The following is a 10,681-nucleotide window of genomic DNA, read 5'->3' as shown; positions in this document are numbered from 1 at the left end:
CTAAATCAAAACTTGTTAGCACAGTATTCGTAATAGAAAGGATTTAATGACAAAATCTGGTTATGGTTACACTTAAAATAGTTTCAAAATGGATGTATGAGATGATAAACTTATACCATTAATCGTACCCAGCATGAAATAAAATGTTACCTGCGAGAGAGAGCGAGAGAGAGAGGGAGAGAGAGAGTGGGGGAGAGAGAGAAGAAGAGAGCAAAGAAGAGAAGCCCCAATGACCTCAAGAGCCAGAGAGAAAAGGGAGCCAGAGAAAAAGCCACAGTTCCAATCTTCTTTTATCTATTCCTTGACCAAATGTATTCTTTCAAACTGACCAATCAGACCAAACTTCCCCCACTGTAAAGGTGTGGCACCCATGGGGCCTACAGGCCTCTCTACACTGCATGAAAAGTGGGATTTTCGTCAGTATGTGGCACTGTAGATTGCCGTGAAACTTCAGGTTTACGACTGTGCACGGCAATTTGCAGGCAACACCGAAAACTGCCGTAAATTGTCGGAAATTGACGTGGGCCTTGCTTGGCAGTTTTCCCCCCCTCCCCTTAATTCTAGGGGAGGCTTTATCATGTAAATGAACATGCTGTGAGCTACACAAATGCAAATCAGAGTAGCAGCAGGGGGAGTTTTATCTAGGTTCTGAATTTTTTTGACTAAAACAAGTTTAAAGTTTAAGTTAAAATGTTAACTTAAATTTAAGTTAAATGTACTCGTTTTAGTACACATTACAAAATTTTTAGGGCAACCAGTTTGCTCCAATTTTTTAAGTAGATTCAACTTGTCCGGGCTCACAGTGTAGATTAATTACTCTGTATGTCATTAGCAATAACCAATGTTATGTAAAAAAAATAAAAAAATACAGGACAGCAGTTCATGTCTTCAACCTTTAGAGAGGTTATGTGATGCAACAAGACAATGAACCAAAGCACACAAATAAATCAAGTAAAGCATACAGTTTACATACCAACATTAATTTTTCCACCCTGCACTGTGAATGATTTTTTAAATGGCTATTAATCATAAATGTGAAACGTACAAGTTTGTGTGTTTATAGTTAAGTCAGATTGTGTTTTTCTGTAATTGTCATTTAAATTGAGCTCACACCACATTTTATGAATTATCAATGCAGATTTTCAAGAGGTGGTTTCCTGGACAGGGTTTAAATTATGCCAAGAGTAGGCCTTAATCTATTTAATCGTGAGTTAAAAAATTGTTGCCTGGAACAAAGATTAAGCACAGATTACTAACACCTGGACTATGAGTCCTGAACTAAAATAAACTGGATTCATTTACAGTTTTATCTAATTGCTTACACACAATTTCTGAAAATATGGCTCCATTTCTTGTAACTCTACACACAAAACATCAGACATCTCTTGCAAAAGCAACACTTTGTGCAAAACTATTTTAACTATTTCCAAAAATGTTGTTTTTGCATATATCTAACTACACAATGCACAACTGAGGAATTTACAGTTGAACTGAAATCAACTGAACTGAATCAACACTGAAGTCACTTGAGCTGAATATTGACACTATATTGGCTTGTTAGAGCCGGTTTACAGCAGAATTTGTTTTGAACTTGTTACTGAAGCTGCTATGAAACAATATATTTTGTTGTATGCATATTCTTTCTTTCTCAAACCTTAGTTTTGATTTCTAAGTGATCAATTTATGTATGTGTTTTCACACATGATCATTGGCTGTATGGGTCCTCAGTAAATTAATGTGGCATTTAAATGGCAAAAGTTATTCTTGTCTCTATAACTTATGGCTTCCTAAAGACACGTTTATGGGTAAATAAAATATTAATAATATAAATAAAATGAATATCAAAACATATTTTAAATATAATGAAGTCATTTTATTATAGCACTCATCAGATGTTCCTGGAAACAAAACAGAGACAGAACAGTATAAACAAACTATACAACAAACTAAACACCAAATTACAAAAACATTATTATGTGAAAGTGAATAAAGTGGTGTGTGTTTTCAGTTATAAATATGTGCTGTGTAAATTAGCCTATACTTTTAGAAATTATATATAGCCTAACTTTAAAAAACAAACAATAACCCATATAGATAAATTATAATAATTGTATAATATTAAGCATTTACTTAATATACATTGTAACATTAGGCTACTTTACTCTAGCACAGTAGTCAGTTAAGCAATTAATTAATATATTATATTAATATGTATGTAGCCTAGGCTACATCTAAAGGTAAGTCTGCTTTAAAAAAAAAAATATTACACTTCGACATGTACAGAATGTGCGCGTTAAGAAACACGTTCAAATGTGTCTTCTTAACATGTTAAAACTGTGCGTGAAGCGGAAAACAGGGCGTGTTGAAGGTTGAAACGATCATAAGTCACGCGTTTCGTATAAAGAGATTTGGCCCCGGGCGCGTTCCATATCAGAGCCCTAGTCCAATGGGGTGCGAGGTCGAGGTCATGGCCATGACGCGTAGAAGACGAGCTTTAAACTATTTTTTTATGTTTTTTGCTGCTTTCCTTTTTCGTGATCAACAATGACAGGACACCGTCTTCAACTCAATCTCTGCATGGACGCGACAAACTTTTTGGACTCATTTTCAGGAGGCTGTCTTCGTCTTCACAACTCTGAGGCAAACTGCAGTCGCTATGAACCACAGCATGGGTAATGTAACGTTACGATATAAAGAATATGCTTTTATTCAGCTGTATAAGGAAATGGATGCGTTAATAGATCCGAGCTTAAAACTGCACATTTTGTTTACACAGACTATCCCTCGCCTCATAATGAAGCCGTGAGCTCTTATCTGCTTGGAGCGATTTCCGCGAGTCCAGATTTAACCGCTGATCATGACGAAATTGTGTGTAAGTAACTTCTAATGTGTTTCTCATTCCTTGTTTAATTTTACCGTGACTGTTTTTATTAATACCAGTCTCATGTAATTGTTTTCCAGCTGCCTGTAAGACGTATTATGAATCGACACGCCGGAGCTTCAGATACAAACAACCTGAAACTGCGAAGTTTAGCTCGGAGTCGATCAAGAAGAAAAAGGGTAAGATTTATTATATTAGATCCGTTTTTTGTCAATGTGAGTATTTTTCAGGTTGCTTATTGTCTTTATGGATTGTATTACAGTTGCTGGAAGCAAGAGTGTGCTGGATGAGGTGGACGTTTGGAAGTCCGCGACCATTGAACTCATGTTTGACGAGGAAGACGGCTTTGTTGACGGGGTGTCTGGATGGATTGTGCGGCCACAGCCCTCTCGCAGCCTGGAGCACGCCGAACTTTACATTACATTACGAGACATTACTGCTGCACTGTACATAGTTGTGTGTTTAACAATAAAGCTCTTTCTTTGAGTAAACCGCTGTGTTTTATAAATTAAGCCCTTTCTTTGAATGAACAGCTGTATGCTTATAAATGAAGCCCCTTGTTTGAATAAACGGCACGGTCCGTATAATTTGCCCATATATTCCTTGATGGTATGAATACTTCATAGCACAATAACATTAATATGAAACAAATTATTACAACATAAATTATATATTTATTATTATTATTGGGGTTTACATTTAATGAGCCAGGGGGACCAATAATGATTGGTTTGCAGTGATCTGCCAACCAATCACGAGGGATTTTTCTTTTTTAAATGTAGTGGCTTCAGCCAATAGTGAGTGAGTAAATTCAAGTCTGGCCGTTGACTCTCTGGTTTCGCTGCTATTCATATGCAAATTAGAGGCGTCGCACCTCCGCGCGGTCTCTCAGCGGGGGGGGGGGCTCTCCACCTACGTCATGGTTCGTTTACGACAATTTGTGGCACAGACGAACGCGACGTTCGCTGCCTCTAAATTGTCGAAAACTGCCGAAAATTAGGGAGATTTCCAGGAGTATACAGGCGTTTATGGGGTCGAAAATCCCACTTTTCATGCAGTGCTATTGTCTTCCAGATGGCCCTTCTGATAAGAAAATGGAGGGTGACAGTAAAGCAAATTTCTTTGTTGAATTTCAAATATCTTTGATTATTTTCAATTCCTTCAACCTGATTGAACATTGCTGGAGAGATCTGAAAATGGCTGTGCACCAACGCACAGCTGGAGAGGTCCTGCAAAGAAGAATGGGAAAAACTGCCCAAAAATAGGTGTGCCAAGCTTGTAGCATCATACTTACCTTGAGGCTGTAATTTGTGCCAAAGGTGCTTCAACAAAGTATTGAGCAAAGGATGTGAATTCTTATGTACATGTGATTTCCCCCGCCCAGGCACACATAGTCATTTAGGTCACTAGAGTCAATCCATTGGGCATAGTATTCCAGGCATACATAACAGGGCTCGACATTAACGCTTGTCCGGGACAAGTGGGTTTTTTGAAGGGGCCAGTGAAAGAGAATTTTACTTGCCCGACGGACAAGTAGCCTGATAAAACGTCATTAACAAAAAATAACTAGGGAATCACCAAAATGCAAGAATAATTCTGCATTCATTACTGTAAGTGGCGATTGACAGTGAATGATAATAATGTATAATGAACTGACGGTAACCAAACGCACTGTTGACGCTCGCGCAGAGGAGAAATCGAAACAAATGTGCACCGCTCACAGAGAAACTCCATTAACACACTGCCCTAAAAATGTAGAAATTGAGTTTATTTATATTTATAACATGATACAGTTGCAACGTCACATTACCAAGAGTGCTGTTTTTCTGAATAACATCACGACTGAAAATGACACTGATTTCATATGACAGTTCCATAAACAATTATTAACATTAAGTCACTTACATTTTAGATGCAATATTGAGTGTTTTTGTTCTATTTCAGCAGCGAAAATAGTTCCAAAAGATCACAGCAGAACGCGTGTCACAGCAACAGCGTTAGTGAATGATTCAGCGTTTCGAATGAATCGATAGAATCAAAGATTCAATGAACTATTCGTAAACGACTGCCTCATTCTTGAATGAATCAGTGTTTGAACGAATCGACTCAATGACTCACTCATTCAGACGGTCACCTGCTGCCACCTACTGGTGGTTTAGTTTCATCTTTCCAACATTTCTTATTTGTATATTCAAAAAATATTTAAAACAAATCTCATAACATTATTTAATGCAGTTGTAATTTTTCAGTGTAAATTATTTAATTTGACTGGTAACAGCCAGTGTCGTCTTCTAATTACATTTATTGATCCAATTTAAGAATATAAAAGGAAATCTGAATCATAGCCTATATTTAAAAAGATTAGGGGAAAAATGCCCTTTATAAAAAGGTAAAAATATAACAAATATGCATATGTCAAAGCTGATTGAACACTGGTAAGAATATTGCTTCAGAATAAATTTAATTTAAACAAAAAAAAATCCGGACAAGCACCTTTTTTACTCGGACAATTGGATGACAGATTTACTTGTCCGAAGGACAAGCACGTGAACATGCTTAATGTCAAGCCCTGCATAAGCTATGTCCCAATTCAGAGGCTCCATCAAATGCAGCCTACAACTGTGGCATTCGTGTCCTGTGAAATGAAGGATACAACAGATGGATCCTTCACAGCCCTACCTTGCACAGAATTTATTGCGCGCCAGTGACAACAGGATTTTTGGAGAGAATTGCCCTTTTACATCCAATAATTGGGTTTCATCTTACTCAAATATCTAATGATACAAATGTAAAAAATAAAATTAAAAACTTTTAAAGTGTTTCAACTGTTTATTTATATCTTACCAAGATGTGATTTATTATTATATACAAAAATAGACCATGATGATTATAGTTTGTGAACCCCGTTTTGTTTTCATACAGTTTAATGTAACTTTCTAAAAAGTCTAGTACAAACGTTACTGTCACTCATCAACGACAGCTGACCGTCCTCCGTGGTCCCACTTAATAATGTAGGTTTTGACCTTTGTGGCCATTAGTGTGTCCTTTGATGTCTGTGTTCTTAGAAGGATGCAGCCTCTGAATTCACCCTTCGCCGCAAGTTTGATTGATAGGCGATCTGACCAATCACATCGCCGAATCTGCCGTTTTTTACAACAAAGCAGTCAGGAGAGTTAGTAGATTAACATTGATGGTCTTGAACTTATAAAAACGGTGTGTACTACTGACGTCTTTCTGCGGTTGAAACAACATTTCTTTTAGTGTTCATTCATGTTTATTTCGTGCTTATCCCAGGCATGAAAACGGGTCAGGGGTGAAAAAGGTTGAGAAGGATATTACCCCTCTGGGGGGTCTGGGGGCATGCTCCCCCAGAAGAAAAATTTAAATATTCCATATTTTAAAGCATCAATCTAATGCATTTTGAGATGCTTTTTTTGCCAACCTGAGGAGAGCTGGAGAAACTTAACTTAAGCCATGAGTCAAAAATTATTATGGCCTCCTTACTAAGTATTATGCAAGCCATAGATATCGATTTTGATCTTGATTCAGTATCAATTCATTGCCTACTGTACATATAAGGAAAAATAAGTTTGCCTTAGCACTATTTTAAAAGTTTCGTTAAATTATGTGCTCGCATTCATTAATATTCACTTGTGTGTGCTTATATAAGTACCATTAACAGGGGCTTAGCACAAAATCCCAGGACCTATGGATAGGCAGTCCTAATGGGCCCCCATGTTCCATGTTAAAATATATTCCAGACATTTCAAGGGCCCTCTCTGCCCTTGATGCGCTGGTAATCAGTACTGGTTTTACTCTGTAATGTACTGCTCTGAGACAGAAGGTAGCAGATCCAAATGCAGCTTTATTAAACGATAATCCACACTCGTAGTTAACAAACAGGCAAGAGGTCATAACAGGTAATCAGTAGTGATGTGACGTTTGACACAGAGGCTTCGAAGCTTGTCACAGACTTCGAAACATCTCACAGTGAAGCACTGTATCGGAGCTTGATTCGTTTTGCCATAACCACGTGATCGGTGACGTCCGAAGTTTCGTTTTCTCCCTCAACCACGTGACTGCTTCGTAATCTGATTCAAAAACAGCGCGAACCCCTTTGCGCAGGTTTCGAGTGTCATGCACTTCGGTAAAACGGTAGTGAACGGACTCTGAAACAGAGGATAAGCTCTTTTGAATTTTGAGCATGGAACCAGCCAAGAAAAGAGGCCGTTCGGAAGTCTGGCAGCATTTTCAGGTTGTATCAACAAATAAAGTAAGCTCATTGTTGTTATTTTATTATTAATAATAATATCAAGAATTATATTGTAAAATAATAAATAATTATAAGAATTAGGCTAATAGTAATATGAATAAATATTTACACAAATACCTTTACGCATATTCAATGTATAATAAAATATGTTATGTTAAATAATAGGCTTAGCCTATATAATGTATATGAAAAAAATACAATACATTAATACATGTTACCTCCTTCTTTAGGTTGAATGCCTGATTTGTTCTCAACAGCTTTCTTATAATAACAACACATCCTCAATGTTGAGACATTTCAGAGCTAAACATGAGAATACATCTTGTGAAAGTGGACCAGCTACTTTCAACCAAGGTATAACACTTCTGATCTTTTTATTTATTTATTTTTTGTCAATTGCTGTTGTTATATAATGATATCTTAAATAATGCATAGTTATGTATTATTGAAGTTATGTTTTAAATACTTTACTTTATTGTAGGGATCAGAAAACAAAAGATTGATGGGGCCTTGGTGAACATGGTTGTGAAAGATTACCAGCCATTTTCAATTGTTGAAGATGCTGGCTTCAAAGAGTTTGTAGGTTTGTTGGATCCAACCTACACTCTTCCATCCCGCCAGGCATTAAAGAAAATGGTGGAGGAGAAATACAAGGAGGCCAAAGAGAAGGCAAAGCTGTAAGCCTCACATCTGATATGTGGACATCTCTTCATATGGATGCATATCTGGCAGTGACATGTCATTTTATAAATTAAAATGATCAGCTGTCCACAGTTTTATTGGGGGTTGGAAAATTTTCAAAAAGTCACACTTCTGAAAATATTGCAGAAGTGAAGTCAGCTTTGATGGAGGAGTAGGGCATTCAAAACAAGGTTAGGTATCTGGTAACTGATGCTGCTGCCAATATGATTGCCTGTGCCAGCATCCTGAAGCTCCGCCACACAAACTGCATAGCACATGCCTTAAACCTGGTTGTGAAGAAGGCAATAGAAGAAACACAAGGATTGGAGGACATTAGACTAAAGGCACGGAAGATTGTGGCTCATTTCAAGTCTAGCACAACAGCAAGAGAGAGATTATTGGTTTTACAAAATCAGATGGGCAAACCAACTCATAAGTTGATCCAGGAGGTGGATACTCGTTGGAACAGCACATATGCCATGTAAGAGCATCTCTTTGCTCAGAGGGAGCCAGTAGGTGCTGCTTTGGTAACTCTGAAGACAAACCTCACACCTTTGACTTCAGAAGAGTACCAAAAAGTAAAGGAATGTCTTGGTGTAATGTGTCACTTCAATGAGGCTTCCACTGAACTGTCAGAAGAGAAGAGAGTGTCAGGGTCAAAGGTGATTCCTCTTGTAGGAATGCTGAGGCATGCAATCAGTACAAAGATCTCACAGGTTCATGATGAGACGGCTGTGCAATTGTGCAAAAACCTCATGACACTTTCTGAGAGGATGTCTACATATGAGACTGAGCGTCATGACTCTTGCAACTCTGCTTGATCCACGCTTTAAAACTATAGGTTTCTGCAGCCAGTCAAATGCACATTCTGCTGTGTGACGTCTCACAGCAGAATGTGCTGCAATCATTAGAGCAGGCCAAAACACCCCATCCACATCCTCTCAAATCCCATCATCACAACCAGAAACAATAGAAGCCACAGGCAGCGATGTAACCCATTCAGGTACTGTTTGTTGTATTGAGTGTGTGTGTGTGTGTATTTGGCATGCATCATGCATAGCTATTGCAGAGAATTAAATTACATTCCATCAAAGTTTTATTAGTATTATTCTGTCTATTAGGTCTGTGGGATCTACTGGATAGTCATGTTGTGGAAACCAGAAAAATGAAAAATGCAACTGCAGATGCCACAGTTGAAGTGCAACGCTACCTCAGTGATCCAAATATTCCACGCACAGAAGATCCCCTGCATTTCTGGGCTACCCAGAAGGGTGTCTATCAGTGGCGATTTCTTTAAAGGTCCTGTTCTTCGTGATCCCATTTTTCAAACTTTAGTTAGTGTGTAATGTTGCTGTTAGAGCATATATAATACCTGTAAAATTATAAAGCTCAAAGTTCAATGCCAAGCGAGATATTTTATTTAACAGAAGTTCCCTTTCAAAGCCTACAGCGAACGGCTGGTTAGGACTACATCCTGGTATTTCCTGCTTTAATTACGTCAGTAGAGCAGTTTGTCGACTAACCTCCGCCCACAAGAACACGCGAAAAAGGGGGCGTGGTCTTGTTGCTCCCGCGTGGATAAGAGGAAGTGTTGCGTTCGGTTGCGTTCGTATAGTTTGTTTGTTGCCATGTCGTCGAGACGCTGTTATTTTCATCCCGGAGTCAAGTCACCTTTGTTTGGCTTTCCCAGGGACGCTGTACTTAGAGATCATTGAGCGCATGCATCCCCGTTATGGTGAGAGGCGTGACCTTTCCGGTAACATGCGCTCTGCGTGCCCTAAGCTGCTGTCGAATCACAACACGGGAACCGCTGGCACAATCAGAACTCGTTACGTGTTTCTGAAGGAGGGACTTCATAGAACAGGGAAATCTTTCAAGCCGTTTTGAGGACAGTGAAAACAGCAGTATACAGATAAGTAAATTGTGTGAAAAATACTGTGTTTTTTTACACGCGAAACATGAACACATGTTATATTGCACACTGTAAACACAATCAAAGCTTCAAAAAAACACGAAAAACGGGACCTTTAAGACTGCAAGGGAAGCTCGGCTTCCCTTATAGGCCCGGTTTCACAGACAGGGCTTAGACTAAACCAGGATTAGGCCTTAGTTCAATTAGGACATTTAAGTAACTTTTATAAACGTGCCCAAGAAAAAAACATTGCTGGTGTGCATCTTGAGACAAAACAATGCCACTGACATATTTTAAGATTTGTCAGTGCAAGATTCTTTCAGTTAAAACAGCTCAAACATGCATTTTAGTCTAGGACTAGCTTAAGCATTGTCTGTGAAACCGGGGGATAATGTCACAAAATTAATGGTCAAATATGTACTATTGTATTAACATTTTATTGACTAAAAATGCGTTAGAAAACGTTCATCTCAAAGACGAGTTCGTTCAGAATCAGTTACATAAAGCAGGTCGGCTGACTCGATTTCCTTCTCATACATTCCCGCAGCATCACAGTGCATTTCCCTATTGAAGCCCAGCGTCCATTGACTTCAATGGGGCTGCTTTGAACGTTTTTTTTCAGCGCTTCGAAACTAGACGGTCATTGGATAAACGCTGCGATTATGTCCCGCCCACGGACGCTCAGCGTCTCTGGGGGTGAATGGGGAGTGGGCTGGCCCGGACTCCGAGCTTCTGCGTGATGATTGGAGGGTCTGTCGAAAGACTGCATCTCCTTTTGACTGACAGCGATTCTGTACTATAAGGAATCACTGAAGCTATTCGCGCTCAGTCCCATCGCGGATTTCTCAAGTTCAGTCGAAATAAAAACTGCTGCAACCTATTTCTTTGATATTTGCTTGGCGAAATTGCTTGATTTTTATCATACATTTCACAC

Source organism: Gobio gobio (genome assembly GCF_949357685.1).
Source record: "Gobio gobio genome assembly, chromosome: 5".
NCBI lineage: Eukaryota > Metazoa > Chordata > Actinopteri > Cypriniformes > Gobionidae > Gobio > Gobio gobio.
This window is presented reverse-complemented; position numbering follows the sequence as displayed.